Raw genomic sequence first — 17,634 nt, forward strand, 5'->3', positions numbered from 1 at the left:
ATTGTGTGCCAGTTCCTCATCTGTTGGTCTGGGTGCCTCCTCAAATTTCAGAAGAGAAGTCTGAATCCTGGACCTTTTGTGCAGACATCTGAACTCTTTCCTGGTTTTGTCAAGCTTTTTTCCTGCAGGGCTGGCAACACTGAGGGTCTAAAGCTTGTAATCCAGCTTTGATAGCCGTTGTGATTTAATTTCCATAGAAAGGATGCTGTCTCTGACATCTCCTCCTGTCCTCTTCTCCCACCCTTTTCCCATTCCCCCTGCTGTGTTGGTGGGGGACGAGAAGGTAGGAAGATGTTGGGTGGATAGATACTGCATCCCTGACTCCTGACCATAGCTACCTGAGAGGTGAAAGTGAAACGCCTCAGATCCCTGGTACTTAAGGAGTATGGTTTAGCCTTTAAATGGAATACAAGACTTGAACCAAAGCATAACAGATGTTTCTAGCACACAGCTGGATTGCCTGCTGGTCCCCAGGAGGTGAGAGAAAGCAACACTACTTCATGTTTTGGCTGCACTCACCACATCTGAAGTCTTCAAAATCCTGTAAGGCAGACAGGTGTGTAACCCTCATTGTTGTGTTGCTCTTCCGCAGAGGAAGGCTGAATGAGTTTCTGCAGAGTGAGGGGAAGGGGAAGGGGTCAATATGCAGGGCCTGCCACCACAAGAGGAGAGTAGAGCAGAGCCTGGTTCTAGCAAAAGAGTCCTTAGGCCACTTGGGGTGGGAAACTGCTTTGTATTCAGACACCAGTGTGAAGGTGCCTCCATTTCGGTGGGTCCATGTGCACAAAGGGTTTAAGCTTGCAGTACACTCAGTGGGGATCTACTTAATACAGTCAAGGAGCCCAGTGACCGACACAGCTCACCACCCAGTTGCTGTCTTCTTCAGGGTGAGCTGAAGCACTCTCGGGACTCCACTACCTTCATTGACAAGGTCTGTGTTTCACAGGAGCTGAAACACATGAGACACCTAAATGGAAGTCTTTTACTCTGGAGGTGAATCCCTTCCCCGGCACCCAGCAGCCTACCTGGCAACGGAGCAGCAGACTGCAGGTAAAGGTGTGTGGTCTGATGTTGGATCCAGCAGCATCTGCAGCGACAGTGTCTGCTTGGAAACCTCTTGCACCTCTCTCCAAATGGCACAGACACATTTCTCAATCAAAGTTTGTAAAGCAATCTCAAATCCATAATCTGAAGCCCTGCAGACTCTTCAGACATACTTGAATCAGGCGGGTGTCTCAGTATCCTGGCTGCAGTATCCTGGATGGTTTGGGCACTGGCGGGGGGTGTGTTTCAAAGACCATGCTCCTTTGTTTTGTGCTAGAGCATTTGCACATTCCCAGCTACATAAAGGTGGGTGGAGAGTGGCTGCACAATGTACCTCATCCTCACCCTGCCTGCATCCAGATCGGCACTTGGGAGAACTTTTTAAAGAAGGGCATCAAAACTCCAGACTGAGCTAAGTGACCCATGCAGCGTTTTGGAAACCCCTGGCTTCTGTCATCAGCTGCATGTGCTCTCCATGGGATTAAGCCTCCTAGGGCTGGCAGGAGTCCAGGGACACAAGTCTCACCAGCCACCTCACAAAACCTGGGTCATGTTCTGAATACTTTGGGGAACCAGAGAAAGAAAAATAGATTCTCCAAATCCTTTATGTTTCTGAAATTAAACTGCAGGAGCCATGGGATTACAGATCCCTGTTTCTGCCCCTGTCATATCCATGGCAGGATTCGCAGACTCAGCCTTATCCTGCCCGTTGCAGAAATACCTTGTTTCTTCCTTGGGTGTTTCATTTATTTAGTTTCAACATTGTTCTGCAATGTGCCCATCACTGTAATGCATGCACAAAAAGAGCAACTGTATAACAGCTCATACAGGGAGGAAATTTAGACTGTCAATGATATTACTGAAGAACTTGTCATGGCTTCTCCTGCCTTTCCCCATTAATCTTCTCTCTGATTTCTTAACTCCCTGAGTAACCAGTGAGTCAGGCTCACAGAAAGATTTACATTAGAAGAGACCTGGGGAGTTCATCCAGTTCAACCTCCTGCTCCAAGCAGTGCTAACCCCAAAGCAAGAGCAGGTTGCCCAGTCAAATCCTTAACCTCATCAGGCAGAGGCAAGAACAGGGCTGCTCCGCAGGGGAAGGCAAGCCGGCAGCCGAGGGTGACCGCAGCGTGGGCAGGGGCAGTGTCTTCAGTCAGGGCACAGTCCCAGGTCCTCACCAGCACCCGAACTGGGTGAGCAGAGCAGGGGTGCTGATACCAACAGGTCCCATCGACAGTCCACTGCTCAGCACACGAAGGCAAGGTAACAAGTCAGGTCCCAGGTCAAGCCAGAAAATTCAAACAACAGCACAGGAGCTCTTGGGAACCAGACTGGGAACAGAAACACCTATGCTGTAGCTTAGGCCAGGACTGAAGGTGCAGCCCTGAGCTTTAAAGGAGCTCCTGGAGCAACGGGCAGAGGGTGCGGTTTGGAGGGCATGGGTGGGGGTGCTCGAAGCAGTGACAGCCGCCTGGTGCACTCAGGGCTCTGGGAAAGTATCCTCAAAGACAGGAGGTTCCCTACCCTCTCTGGCTGCCCATTCCGGTGCTGCACTACTCTTAAGGGCAAATATTTTTTCTTTATAGAACTTCGTCCTTAAAATTGTCCAAAAGATTCAACTGTCTGCCTTCAGTCCCTGGGAGCATAAATCAGACAGCTGTCAGCTTGAACTTTTTGATGGCTCCACAATGTCGTTTTAGCTTAAAGATGGAGGTGGTGTTTTCCTTCTATGTTGCTCTTCATGTGAACGTCTATAAATAAGCAAATGAGATTGGGAGAGTAAGGGAGTTTTATTTCTTTGTTATTCAGCAGAAATAAGTTGATTCCCAGGACTGATTAAAAGGCACCTGAAGTTGAACTGGGTCTATCAGAGTAACAGTAGATTTTTCATTCCCTCTTTGAAAATGTGCATATAAAACTATATCCTGTTCTCATCACCAGAGGTCTAGTAAAGCTGCAGGCTGCATTCTCAGAAAGCTGCCTAGACGGGTGGCTAAAGCTCAGTTAGCCACCAGAAATTCATCCAAAGAGAAAGTTCATTGGCTAAATGAAGAAATGGGGCTGTTTCAGAAGTGATCTACATTCTGGTCAGGTTGGCAGGCTAAAGCAAACAGGATGAGTTTTCATATATAAACGCAGTATTTCAGGTTTTTGTTCCTATAGCTCCTTTGCTGGATAGGGGAAAGAGAATAGGGTAATTTTTAGCTCCTCAACAGCCATGCAAGAAATACAGCAAAGGGGGCTCAAGCTATGCCATAGTGTATTGAGGAGCTCCAAATTTGTATAGACCTTGCAAGGGACCGGGAATGCAAGACAGGTGAGCTGTTTAAGGCAATATAACTGATAAGACAGCTCTGCAAAGAAAGATTAAGGGAAAAAGTCTGTCCAGGGAATGGAGTAAAAGGGAGAAGAATAGCAAAACCACACCATTTTTGGACAGAAAGGTGATGGTGTGCGATCCAAAGGTACCAAAAGAGACTGGAAGGAATTTTGCAGGCATATGCATGAAAATTTATCTTGGAAATTGTGAGGAGCACATAAGATCTGTAGGGGCATACAGGAAAAAAAAAGAAATGGTGAAAGCACAGAGAAAACACTAAAAAATATATGGAAAATAGACAGCTAGTAAGTATTGTGGCTTACACCATCAAGGACCAAAGATATGTGGCAGGTGGCTGGGATCAACCAGTACCTAACATATAGCAAGTTGCACTTTTGGAGTCTGTGGTCGTTGGCTCCTCCGGAAACTGGGACTGTTCACACGCTCAAAATTACGCACGTGCTGCTGCAGATTGCTGAACTGGCCTGACTTACAGCAGTAAAGATAGGCACATGTAGAAGTAGTTTTAAGAGTCGAGCATTAAGGAGCAGAAGGTATAAAATAAGCGGAGTTAGTGAACTTCTTTTTGGTATCACTATTAGAGAAGAGATGAAGGAGACAAGACAGCCTATAACTTAGTGCAATAACAGGTTTAGTAAAGAGATTATAAAAAGAAACATGGAAAAGCTAAAATATGGAATTAAAAAAGTGGAACTAAACCATAATATGAGCTCTGGTCATTCTATGAGACCTGTACACTTCCTGCGGAAAGCTGTTAGAGTTGTGCTCTGTTGGCATTTTCTGTGCTTGAGGAAGGGATACATTTATGACATACCTGCAGCTTTCAAATCTTGTGAATTCTCCACAGAAGGATGACAGAATAATTTCCCTGGTGATATCCAGGACCTTGTTCAAAAGACATCTTTCTGAGACAAACAAAAATATCTTTTCTTTGCTAGGAGGCTAAAGCTCTAAAATGCTATAAACTGCTTAGCAATACCTTGATCCTCAGTAAGTTGCTGAGAGCGCCTTCAGCCTTTCCGTGACCATCTTCAACATCCTTCAGCCCCCTGTGCATCCTAGAGCTTCTCCACTGGACTCGCTCCAATTTGTTGACCTCTCTCTTGGGCTGGGATACCCAAAACTGGACGTAGCACACCAGATGTGGCCTCACCAGTGCTAGCTACAGGGAAATAATCGCTTCCCTCAACCTCCTGGCTACATTCCTGCTAATGCAGCCCAGTATGTGATTGACCTTCCTCACCACAGCTGCTGGTTTAGGTTCAGCTTGCTCTCCACGAGGAACCCCAGCCTCTTCTCTTAGCAAAGCTGCTCCCCCACCAGTCAGTGCCCAGCCTGTACTACTGCCAGGAAAAATGACTGCCCAGGACCAGGGCTTTGCATTTGTTAATGCATGAGAGTCCCGTCAACCCATTCCTCCAGCTTTTCAGGGTCCAGCTGGATGCCAGCCCTACCCTAATTTTATCAGCTTTTCCTACGATTTGTTGTTGCCAACTGCAAAATTGCCCAGTCAGTGAAAATAAACTACTCTGGTGCTGGTGATGGATCCTTCCTCAAATGCCTGCTACATTTGTGCAGCATGTTGTTTCCACTCTTCAAATTATTCATTTTGATTTTGTAGTATGTGGTCATCCCACATAGTGCCCATAGTAAAAAAAAAAAAATTAAAAAGGGGTTGGGTTTTTACCAGAAAAGACCTCGTTCTTTAACTTCATATTTTTAACACCCTTTTTTAAATCTGCATATGATTCTAGAGGTTTTGCTGCTAATACAAGACTGTACAATACAGTTAAACTGACTGAAGCATCCCCCCAAAGCACAACCCGAAGACAAGGTGAGATCAGTAAACCCAGTTTTAATCTGGTTGATTACAATGGTCATTGGGGGTAATATTTTTAAAGCCTGCAAGTCCCATTTTCCGAAAGGAACCCACTTGCCTGTGTCAAAACACCCTGTGCTCCCAGTGCATGCATTGAGAGGTTCTCAATACCAGTGCCATTTTCCACAGTGGAGTCTGGGAGTTGTTGAAGAGCTGGCTGTGAGTAACCAGAACATCAGTGCCCTCTCTCCAAGTATCACGCAGGTTTGCAAGTTTCTCTGGTTCAAGACTGCCTCCTTCCTTGCCTTGAAATGATAATTTCTGATACTTACTCTGATATGAAAGTAGCAAATCTGAGCACAAAATAAACACTTTGTATTTAAGGCTGCAGCCACCTTGTTATTTCTTCGTCAGGAACCGCAATGTAAGGTATTTGTTGTGATGGCTTTTAACATATGGAAGATCAAGATCAGATTCCTAAAATATTCTGAAAACCAGTTATAGCTTTAACAGTGACCGTGGTTAAATATAAAACCTAAGTAATTTGTTCTATTAAAAAGTCAGAGTCTTATTTTTATCAAGTGATGCTATGAGGGCATGTTCTAAATTAGCCAAAAGCTCTTGTAGCAGTAAGAGCTTCACTTCTGCAATTTTTAACAGCCCAATTAAGTTGGTGTGGCTTCTTTGTGCATTTTGTTAGCACAGAATTCTTCCGCTGACACTGACCAGATCAGGCAGACTCTAGAAGATTAAACATTTGAAGGAGACACAGGCAAGGAAAAAGCGAGAGCTGAATAATAACGCTGAGTTTATTTTTCACCTGCAAAGATGAGTCTCATTTGGACAGGGTCAGGTTGTGATGGGCACAGAGGAATAAGAGGTAAAGCCACACATTTCATGCATTCATATAACACTTCTCCTCTTGACATCCTTCTCCATACTACCGTGCGCTTCTCCATATGCATGGGCCCAGTTTAAGATTACACTGCTAATGATGATGTGCAACTATTCCAAGCATCCTTTAACCAGAATGTGTATTCCATGCAGGATTAACGAATAGTTTGCCTGATGCACACTAGACAGGCGGTATGGAGCAGGGTCAAGGCAAGCATGTAGCAGAGCTCTGAAATTTCCTTTTTGATCAAGCGAGTAGTGAGCATATGCTCGCAGCTGGAATGTGTGCTCAACTTACTTTAGTGGAGTTTCAGCACTGACCTTTTGCTGCATTCCTCCAGCAGCAGTAAAATGGTTCTGCTTAAGTAAACTGACATATACCACGTGCAAACCCAGCTGTCTTCTCCAGCCCACCATTTCTCCTACTGTTACAAAAAGCCTGAAGGCATGGGAATGCTGTAACTTAATGTGTAATAACCTCTCATGAAAATAATGTTGTGAAAAATAATTGTGCTCATGGCACAATAAAATCCACCTTGAGAAACCAGTTTAAGAACTGGCCACAGGAGTACACGTTAATGGGTCCTGGATTGTTGTACTTTATTACTGTCTGGTTGACGCAAACACAGGAGATTAAAGTCTCTTACACCATCTCCTGCTGAGTCCTGTTGCCATCTCCAGCTTGACCCATCCTTACCTCTCTTCGGTTGCTTTGTGTTTGCCACCTTTGTTCTTGTTCTGCTTTGTTTTTCTAAGTGTCTGGCAGGTCTGGCCTGTGTATGACTCCACTGTAAAAATTAAGATGGTTTATGCAGCAAGTAGGTGATCTGGCAGGCAGTTATTACTGGGTAGAATGCTTCTTCACAGAGCTACTCGTGATAGCAAGCACTGCCATCGGTGTGAGCGGACCAGATGGAAGCAGCCAGATTGTGCCCGTATAGTGTGGCGTTGCACTGCATGCAGACCAAGGCTTTCCCAGACGGTTTGCGATTCCAGGTACCCCTATTTATGCGATGCGTTAAACTTCAGACGTGTGGGCTTGGCTTTCAGAAAGCGCTGAATATCCCCCATCTGAAAGCCAGCCTGCTTAAGCTGCCTTAGTTTGGATACTCAAAAATGAAGACATCACTTGGTGTTTGGATAGCCAGGAGAGAGCTTTCCTTTATGTGCATGGCCTGAGCTTCCCAAAAGTCACAAATGAATGCATCTTTCCCCATAAAAACGCAGAAAATACACAAATGACATGGATTCAGCATGTATTGCATACAGCCTCCACTGCCACATTCTTGATGTCTTTGTGGGGGGGGAAGATGAAATCCCCTGTGAATGGGCAGTCAGGAAAGATCCAAAGGCTCTTTTTTTTTTTACTCCTCTCATAGGAATTAGGGTGCTGTCTCCACTGCCCTGCTCAAATAAATACTTCAGCCTTGATCGAGTTTTCTTCCCACTGCCATGACATCAGCTGAAAGATTATCACCTACTGCTGCTCGTTGCTGCTGCCACCTTTCACTCAAAGGGAGGTGGGTTGATTTATACAGGGCAACCGAGGAGCTCTTCTGAGCCACCTCATTTTGCCTACAGAGGCTCAGGGAGCATTTCGAGGAGCCAGTGGAGGACACAACCTTCAGCAGAGAAGGAATCAGCCAGGGTGACCAGCTGCAGGCAGTTACCCTCTCAGTGGGCAGAGCTGCAGCCAGAGAACAAGGAGGGACCAGAGCTCCTCCAGTTTTCCAGCCTTCCTAGGTAAAGCCCCCTTCCCACTCCCTATGCGTCCACTCCCATGCTCAGCACTGTAGCACTTTCCTTGCCATGGGCCGAATCCAGAGGCCGCTCAGGCTCCTGGACAGCAGCAGAGGAGCATTAGTCACCTGGGAATGACAGCAGCCGGCAGACTATGGAAGCACCGTCTACTGTAGTTGTAAGGGAATACTAAAGCGTGCCCGCAAAGGCCACCGGATTCAGGCCCTTCTCTCAGGTCTGGATTTGTAACCCCAAAGCCCTTTTTGAGGTTAGGCACCGAAGAGGAAGGAAGGTCAGCCTGCTTTTTTCTGCCGTAGCAGGGATGTCCTATATTTGTATATATTGGCCCGTACATAAGACTATATCAATCTCTTTGAAGCAGGAAACTCAGACTACAGGCCCACTTTGGCCTGAAGAAGTTTAAATCCAGCTCTCTCCTGAGAATGGCTTGACTGTCAAGGGAAAAGAGTGTGGTAAGAATCACACAGAATCACAGAATCACTAAGGTTGGAAAAGACCTGTAAGATCAAGTTCAACCATCAACCAACAAACCCCACCATGCCCATTAAACCATGTCCCGCAGTGCCTCGTCCACATGTTCCTTGAACATCTCCAGTGATGGTGACTCCACCACTTCCCTGGGCAGCTTATTCCAGTGTTTCACCACTCTCAGGAAAGAAATTTTTCCTAATATCCAGTCTAAACCTCCCCTGGCACAACTTGAGGCCATTTTCTCTTGTCCTGTCGCTAGTCACTTGGGAGAAGAGACCAACACCCACCTCTCCGCAACCCCCTTTCAGGTAGTTGTAGAGAGCGATGAGGTCTCCCCTCAGCCTCCTCTTCTCCAGACTGAACAACCCCAGTTCCCTCAGCCGCTCCTCATCAGACTTGTGCTCCAGACCCCTCACCAGCTTCGCCGACCTTCTCTGGAAGCCAGGCTTGGCTGTAATAAGGGATGAGTGAGAAAGAAACCACCACTCTTAGTGCGTGTCCCAGAAGCCAGAGAACATGTGGATGGGGCACATGTCCTCACTGCATGGCAGGTCTGTCACCAGTCTGTCTGAAAGTCTTGTGTGAAGTTTAGTCCCTGCACTCAAAAAGACACCTAACCTGGGTTGGGAGTGCTGCTGAATGCTGGGGCTATTGTGGATAGAAGTAGAGTTAGGAACAACACCCTAGATTGTGAACTCAGCCGCGAAGATGACTCCCTGTTGTCACAAAATCTTCTTAAAGAGGTACTTAAATATGAGCATAACTTTAAGTCTGATATGTCTGCAGTTAGACAAATACTTATTTTCAAAATTAGGGCCCTACACAGTTCTGCAGCATTGTAGTCATAAGGAAATTGGTTCTCCACCTGATTTATTTTAGCTGTGAGACAGATGAGCTCTAAGTTCTCCAACAGCACATAAAGATGTCAGAGCTTTTGGAAGTCAGATGATTCCAGAGTGCTGGGGATTGCTGAATCCAGCCCAAATCCAGCCGAGGCTGCTGCAGCTCCATACCCCCATAGCAAGGCTGAGCATGTATTCTCAGTAGCCACAGATATACACAATACATACATACATATCTACGTGGCCAGTCCTACAGATTGACAGTGGCAGACAACACAGCACTCAACCAAATGCAATCAGTGCCAATGGCCTCAGCCTGTTACCTTCCCTGACTGATTGGGATGAAAGCCCATTAGTGGAAAATATATGTGCATGTATGTATACATACACATACACATATATGCTGTATGTACCCCTCCAGTAGCTGATGTGCTTTTAGACACTCAATCTATGCCGTAACTTCCCCCATCTTTGATCTCCCCTGCCGCTGGCACTTGGACATAGGAGCCCCTGAGTCCTGCAGACCTCCTCGCACACCTACACAGACACACACACGCCCTATGGATCCCCCCTATAACTGGACTGAGATGTTGAGTGTCTCCAGCATCTGGCTCCCGGACTGCTGGCCTCCCTGTTGCCTTAAGCACAGACGTACACAAAGAGGTCTCTCCAAGAGCCTTCCCAGCAGCTGACCCCGAGACGCCACAGTCCCTCCAGCAGCCAACTCTCAGACCCCCTGGTTGCTTATGGCCACTCCAACACCTGGCTGGCAAGCCTCTTATCCTATTTGGGGGTAGTCCAGCATGATGTTCACAAGCAAGTACACACACTGACACCCACACAATAGACACACTCTCCAGTGTCCCCAGTTGCTGGCTTCTCAGACTTATGTCCCCTTTTGACCCAGGGGCCCCTCGCCAGCGGCTGGCACTCAGACCTCCATGCACACAGGTGCACACAGAACAGAGAGCCCATCACCCAGGAAAACAGTCAGGAACAAAGGTTTAGTAAGAAGAGAGGAGAGACTGCGGTGACCAGGTGCCAGACCAGCAATCCGTTCACATGCAACCGTCCCCTCTGTTTTTCCATGCTTGTTCCTCCCCAGTCCACCTTGATCCCTCCTTCCCCACCTCTGGTCCTTCCCCTAAACATCCCATAATATGTCATGTGCAATCCCAAAATGCTTTTTCCCCAGCATGCCCTACCGAGTCCCACAGCCCTGTAGGCAGTAACCCCCTCAGTCTGTAAAGCGACATGGAGAGAGCCTCACCAGCTGGCTCACCTGGTGGGTCCCACACCCAGACAACGGGGCGGATCGCCCTTGTCACTAATTACCCACTTACTGTAAAATAAATCTGGGGAGGAGAAAAACTAGAAAATGTTGTTGTCTGCTTTCAGCAAATTATTTCCCACTGTAAGCAGAAGTAAGATATACTGTTGTCTCAAGTGTGGTGTACAGAGATAAAGAATCACCATCACTGAAAGCCCCTTCCTTTAAACTCTTTCTATATGAATACCCTTAATGAGCTCTGCACATCCCAAAGATTTTTAAAAAATTAACACGGTCCCTTTAATTGCAATATAGGCGTGAGGTCATGCTATCATAGAAACGTTGGTTGGAAGGGACCTCTGGAAGTCATCTAGTCTAACCTCCCACTTGAAATGGGACTCTTGCCAACTCTAGAAAAGATCAAGCCGTGGCTGACCTTCATGCCGTATTTCCAGCCGTAGAGGTATCCATCTAACTTAACATATGATGATTACTATAGGGCTAAGAATAATTCTCTGACTAGGGTGATCTTTTGAATACACTGGATGGTACGTGATTCAATTTATTGCAAAGACCTTTTGCAATGGGTTTTTCTCTTTCTTTTTTTCTTTCTTTCTTTCTGTCTCTCCGTCTTTCTAATTTTTTTTAACTGCAAGTTAAATGTTCAGAGCTTTCCCTTTTTTTGCAAGGGACCAGATCTTGTGAAAACATAAGCACCCGAATAGCATTACTGATGTGAATGAAATGTGTGAGGGTCTATTAATTTGTTTCCTTTTTCACGAGATTTACATGATCTGCACTGATACGCTGCTAACGAGGGGGCTTTGGGAAGTATATGTTTGCATGGTGAGGAGCTGGAAAACCATCTGCCCACTGGTGGTTTAAGCATACTATGACACTTACCCAGCAGTCTTGTTCTGTATATCTCAATTTTGCAAGGGCGAGTTTCATAACCCGTGGTTTTCAAATGAAGTAGTTGGGAGGGGATATCTTGGCTAAAGATGTCATGAGGCATTGGTGACACTGAGGAAGTGAGTCTAGTTCTTCCAATGCCCAGTCTGGATTTCGAGCCTTTAGATCTGGCTGCTAGACAATCTTTTTTTCAGAAGAGTTGCAAAGATTTGATGTCTTGCATATTTTGCACACATTCATTTTCCTATTTAACCATTACATGCTGCTAGAGATATGCTGGGAAGTGAAATCTTGGGCCCCCTGCAGCCAATAGCAAAACTCCCACAGAGTTCAGTAGGGCCAGTATTTAACATTACTTTGTCGTAAAAAGTCTGGAATTTGGCTTAGGCATGCAACTGAGTAGAGGAGACTGACTGCAAAGTCAGCCCGTATAATGGCATCCAGCAAAGATTCATCATATGAAGGTTTTGTGCTTTAGCTTTTCAAATTCTGTGGTTTCAGTGTAAACAGCCTTGATGGTGCTCTTTCCAGAGCAAAGAAATTTCAACAGATGGGCAGAGATTTTCTAGGAAATGTCTGGAAGGATTCATCTCTGGCTTCATCACTCACTTGCACCACGTTAAGTCAAAGTTACTTGAAAGTATTATCTTAGTACTGGTTTGAGTCCTCCTCTTGAACACAGAATTTTATTTTTATCTGCATTATTCAGTTGATCCGCAGAGAATTTTCTTGTCTTCACTATGTTTTTCTGTTTTTTTGAGGGCGAAAAGCCTGTTAAATTCCCCTAGATAGTATTTTACTTATGTGAGAATTAAGACAGGCTCATGAACAGAACTGTATTTAACCTGATAGCTCAGAGAACACTCATGGCAGAGTAACTGAGCCATTCCGGTTCAAATCTTGCAGTTTTCAGGGGGAGAGAGCGTGGCTGCTTACGTACGTTGGTCTGCTGGAAGACACTTGTAATGGTCTTTTTTTCTGGTATGGGACTGCAATTATAAGTAATTACCTTCAATTGACCTGTGGGTGCTGGTGTTTTCTTCTGAGGCCATATCAGAGTTTGGGCATGTTGCTTACCCCACCGCAGAGTATGAACGTCTGAACTTCCATGATTGCTGGTGCTTTTGGCTACAGGGGCATAAAAGACCAAGGTTGCGAGGAAAGTCTGGCCAGGCAGAAATCCATTTAATAATAAAAGGATCAAACCTCCTAGGATTTGATCTGGAGATCTCCAGTGCTCTCGAGTCACTGGCTTTTCATTTTCACTAATTCCAGTAGCTTTTGAGTTAGGACTTGCGTGTCCTGCAGTATGTAACGGGCTCTGTTGTCACAGAACTTGGTGTCCTGCAAATAGTGAATGGAACGTTAAAACCAACCAAGTAACAACCACAAAAGCAACAAGCAAGCTTCCTTTCTGCTCAAGGTGCCTGTGGTGGGGTTGACGCGAACCTAAGGCTGGAGAGAAAGCTGTGGGAACAAGGAGTGGCCTCTGCGTTTCATGGGGAGGAAGGTTGCTCCCATCTCTGCGTGACAGAACATCCCATCCACTGTCCAGGTAATTTTTAATGCCCGGGTGATTTTGAATTATTTTAACTTTTCTATATCCTGACAATGTTCCTAGTCAGTAGAGTTTTCCTGATCAACTGCATTTTACCTCTTTGTCATTTATCCTACCATTATCTGGCCCACAATTTGTAGTTTCACTAACAACAAAAACTCTCCAAGTCTGCTGCCTGCCTTCTGTGCGACTGTCAACCATACATCGTTCAGTCACTGGAGTCCTTCCATTTTTAAATCAACTTGGTAGAATAAATGGTTTGATCCAATGACAGGAGTTTTAAAAGGACTAGATAATTTGAAAGATAGGGAGTTTATGTTTCCTGGGGTTTTGGGTACTTCAGAGTGAGGCAGCTAATTCCCATTAAGGCTACGGTAATCAGATCATAAAGCTTTGCCTTCTGTACTGCTGTGGTCACTCATGCTGCGCACCATGGGCTGAACAACCAGAGTTTTTATGCCACTCGTGTTGAGTGCCACATCCATCGCTCAGCTTTGCCTGCACATTGTCATGTCTGGTGGGACTCACGATAACTTCCAGCTACCGAGTGATTCAGAAACACAAGTAGTAAGAAATGTGTTATGGGGAAACTCTGCCTTGCTTGAAGTCTCTGGAGCGTGTCCATTATTAAAGGCAGAACTGAAGAAGCAGTGGCCCAATCTGCACAGCAAATTCCATCTACTGAAACACCAGAAAATGGCACCAGTAAAAGCATCTGCACCAAGGAAAGCAGAATATCCTTCACCATTAGACGACACTTCCCTGAACTCTTTTGAAGGTTTAGAAATCAAGCGAACCTCAGGAAGATGCAGCAATTGCCAACAACGTATTTTTATCTGCTGTTTGTATTTCTTAACAGGAAGGCTCGGTAAACAGAGCTGAGCAGGACTAGCTATCAATGCAAGAGTGGTGCACACCATTTTGCATGTAGTAACATCATCTTGCAAGACTTGCCCATAATTTATGGACTGCTTGAAAGAGAGAACCACATCCATGGGCAGGGAGAATTGCCCAAAATGGCTAAAAACATATCCAAGATAACAACTGGTGGTCAGGCAGCGGTTTCCAAACAACTACTCAACAGAAGCACTCACATCCTCTTGTGTAGCTGGTCAAGCTTGAGGCCAAGCTCCTGTCACTGACCAGCTGCAATTTCCACCTTTTATTGGTGAGCAAGGAAAGATTCATTTCTCAAAAAAGGAGGCTTGGCTGGCTTGCCCTGGTAGGATTTCCGCTGCGGAAATAGGCACGCAGGAGACTGATAACGTGGATGCTGCACACGCGAGGAGTGGCGGAAGGAAGCAGGCCCCTGTTTGTGGAAAGATGCTATTTCTGCCGAGATTTAAAAGTGTTCTTTGGAACAAAGTTGAAACAGTCACTATAAATGACTTGCATGAGTGAGTACAGAGCATTTTGGAGGATTATAATTTATGCCGGGCAGGAGCTGTTATGGTTCAGTTTAAGGCACTTAAAATAAGACTTTTGGGAGACAACCAAACCAGCTTCAACTCTGGTAACTTCCCAGTTCAAGACACTCCTAAATTTATATGTACAGGGTCTGTTCCTGCATGGAGACAAGGGCCTTGAAGCCCTGTTGAAACCACTAGGTCTCCAAGATGCTCTGGTGATATTTGGCGCTGTTATAAATGAACCAACGCCCATTAGGACACGTCATGACAATGTAATGTAGCATATGACTCTCTATACCTCTTACCCAAACCTGAATTAATTTAACTAAAGGATTTCTTCCCCCAAGGTTTCCTCTTTGACAGAAACTATGTCTTGAAGGAATGGAGAGTTTTTCTCCATGGCATGCTGCTTCATGCAGATTTAAAACCGATCAACATATTAAGCTGACTGGGAACAATCTGGTCTGGATCAGGATGGTCGTGCACATGCTTCCCAAGGATGGAACAGCAGGAGGGAGAAATCAATCCATTTCAGCTGAGCAATCAGAAAGGCAGACATGAAGCCCTGTCTTGCCATCTCCCAGGCAGCTTAAGAGTACTTTATAACCAGAGCTGTACCCTCCAATCATTTTGTAAATTACACAGTGGATATCTCTCCTTTCTCAGAGAAATATTTGTACAGGATGAGATTGATTTCTAAGTTTTTAGAAATATTGCTTCTCTAATTCTTACATATTTTTCTTTGCTCAGTTTTATCCCTGTTAGTTAAGTTAAAACCCTTCTTGGAACATGCAGTACAAACCCGCCTCCTCTTTAATCTTTGCACCCTTTAAATATTTACAGATGGTTTTCATATTCCCCTTCAGTTGTCATTTAGCCAGTGTTACTCTGTACCTCTTCAAACTTAGCACCCTTGGAAGGGCACACAAGGCCAAATTCTGCTCTCAGTTACATCTGTGTAATTTTGGAGTAAGTCAGTGAACTTTAGTAGACTTTGAATTTACACCAGCAAAATGCAGAGCAAAAGGTGACTCCTAAATAAAGGTGACTGCTAAATAAACACTAGGAAGGCAATCAAAACTAACATCACACCCTCCAGGCCCTGGACTGCATGAGGTTGGTGGCTTTTCTACAACAGCAGCTTTTGCTGCGTTCCCAGTGACTGGAGCGAAGATTTAGGAGAGATTGTGAACTGCAACAGCCATCTGAAACATGCAGTATCTGCCATGGCTCTTCTCAGAAGTGCAGAGATAGCGTCATTGCGTGCTAGTCCGTGCCGAGTTCTTTTATGATTTAACACTGTTAGCTTTTGGGGTTTTCCTACGTTACATAGAATATTTGATACTAGATACTTGGTATTTATACGTCTGAGTTACAGACATGACACAAGAACCTTGTTTTGTTGTGTGGCTTTTTCTTCCCTATGGGTATTGATGATTATCCTCGCTAGAGAACACTTCTCCGCCTTTTCTCAGCCCTGCATAGGCCTGGTTGAAAGCATCGTTCCACATCACTTCTGAAAGCAGAGAAACTGGTTAGTCACACAAGAACTATGCATCATGTACTTAAGTCCATAGTGCATTTTCCAATGAAAAAACCCACTTCATATGGGAAGAAAGTGCCCAAAGGAAGCTTTGCTTGCTGAAGCTATCTCATCTTCCCCAAGCTGCACTTGCCACCCTCCTCTACACTATCTCCTACCACCTCTGCAGTCTTTTTTGTGGCCTGCTCAGTCCGTTCTGCTATATTCTACTAAGCATATAGTGAATGTTTCGTGGTCTGCAAAATTAATTTTTATAACTGCATCAGTTATTTCCGTATCCTTTGGCCTTTTCTAAACCGTCTTGCTGTTCCAGCGGACTTCCTTGTGCTGTCACTCTTCCTTCTGCCACAGCCGCATTAGAGATTGTTAACGCGGTCAGTGTTTTTCCTGGTGGAAAGGCATTATTAAATTTAGCAAAAAAAGAGCTGGCTGTTCACTGACAAGAAGTTTCTCTGGGTTGTTTTACACCGCATTCTTCCGCTCGGTTTATTTTCCCTATGCTTTGCCCCCTAATACCCTTATTAGATAGGATTAGTGGGTGCCCTCCATTTCCCTCCACCCAGCCCACCTATTTTAGGTACGATCCTGTTGCTGTATGAAGTGCCATCACCTCTGCGGGCCATCCACCTCCCCAGCCTTCCCACGGGCCTAATGACCGGCACCGCCTCCCAGGAGACTGGTAGAGGTCCTCTCCTCCTCCACAGACAGCAGCCACCTTCCTGATGCTTATTCAGTGGGACGCAGGCAACAGATTAAACCTCTTTTTCCTTACCCAGGGCACAGTGATGTATCTGTCTGAGCCAACGGGTGGGTCACTCATGCTGCATTCTTCTATTCCTGCTGTATGTAGCATTGTCTGCAAGGATACTGTTGGTAGGCTCTCCTCAACAACGGACTTTGGTCATGACACTTTGTCTGGGACAGCTTACGTAACGAGGCAGAGCTTGTGAGACTTACTTCACACCTTATGTTGACTAGTTTCTCAGGCTTTTATCTTTTGAAGCCTTTATTATAAAGGGCGAACACTGTTTTTCTGCCTTTGTAGGTTATTCTGATGGATGTAGGAATGGAAATAAAGAACCATGAATCACCTTTCTTTATCCAGAACCTGCCCTAATCTCCAGGAACTCATGTTAAAAAGAGCTTTACAGCCCTCTTAGGGCTTCCTCTGTAGCCTAAAATCAGCCTGTACCACATGCAAAGAAAGAAGTTAGCCCATTCCAAATGGGAATTAAGATGTAATTTATATGCCTGCCTCAGAAGCTGTGAGACTGCCTCCCATGCTTAGCCGTGAAGCACCTATGGAAGCGCTTGGTACTGACACATGGGAATGTAAATTTTCCCAGGAACGTAAACGCTCTGCTTCTGAGCACTCAAACTCATCTCCATTTCAAGAACAACAAGCACACGGGCTACTGGCTATGTCTGAGCTCGTTCAGATTACCAGTTAGGTTGTCTTCGCTACACGTGCTCTGGTCGATGTGCTGAACATCCTGGCAAACACTGCCACGGGATGAAGGCCCCCAATTAATACAAAAGCCCACCCATTTGAGCGCTCGCTCAGCATGTTTAACACCACAGTTCAATTTGCTTTTCTATCTGAGGGGACTTCAAGCCACATTTGGAACAGGTTGCCCAGAGAAGTTGTGGATACCCCAACCCTGGAAGTGTTCAAGGCCAGGATGGACGGGGCTTTGAGCAACATGGTCTGGTGGAAGGTGTCCCTGCCCATGGCAGGGGGGTTGGACTAGATGATCTTGAAGGTCCCTT

The sequence above is a fragment of the Gavia stellata genome, chromosome 4, assembly GCF_030936135.1.
Source record: "Gavia stellata isolate bGavSte3 chromosome 4, bGavSte3.hap2, whole genome shotgun sequence".
In the NCBI taxonomy this organism is placed as follows: domain Eukaryota; kingdom Metazoa; phylum Chordata; class Aves; order Gaviiformes; family Gaviidae; genus Gavia; species Gavia stellata.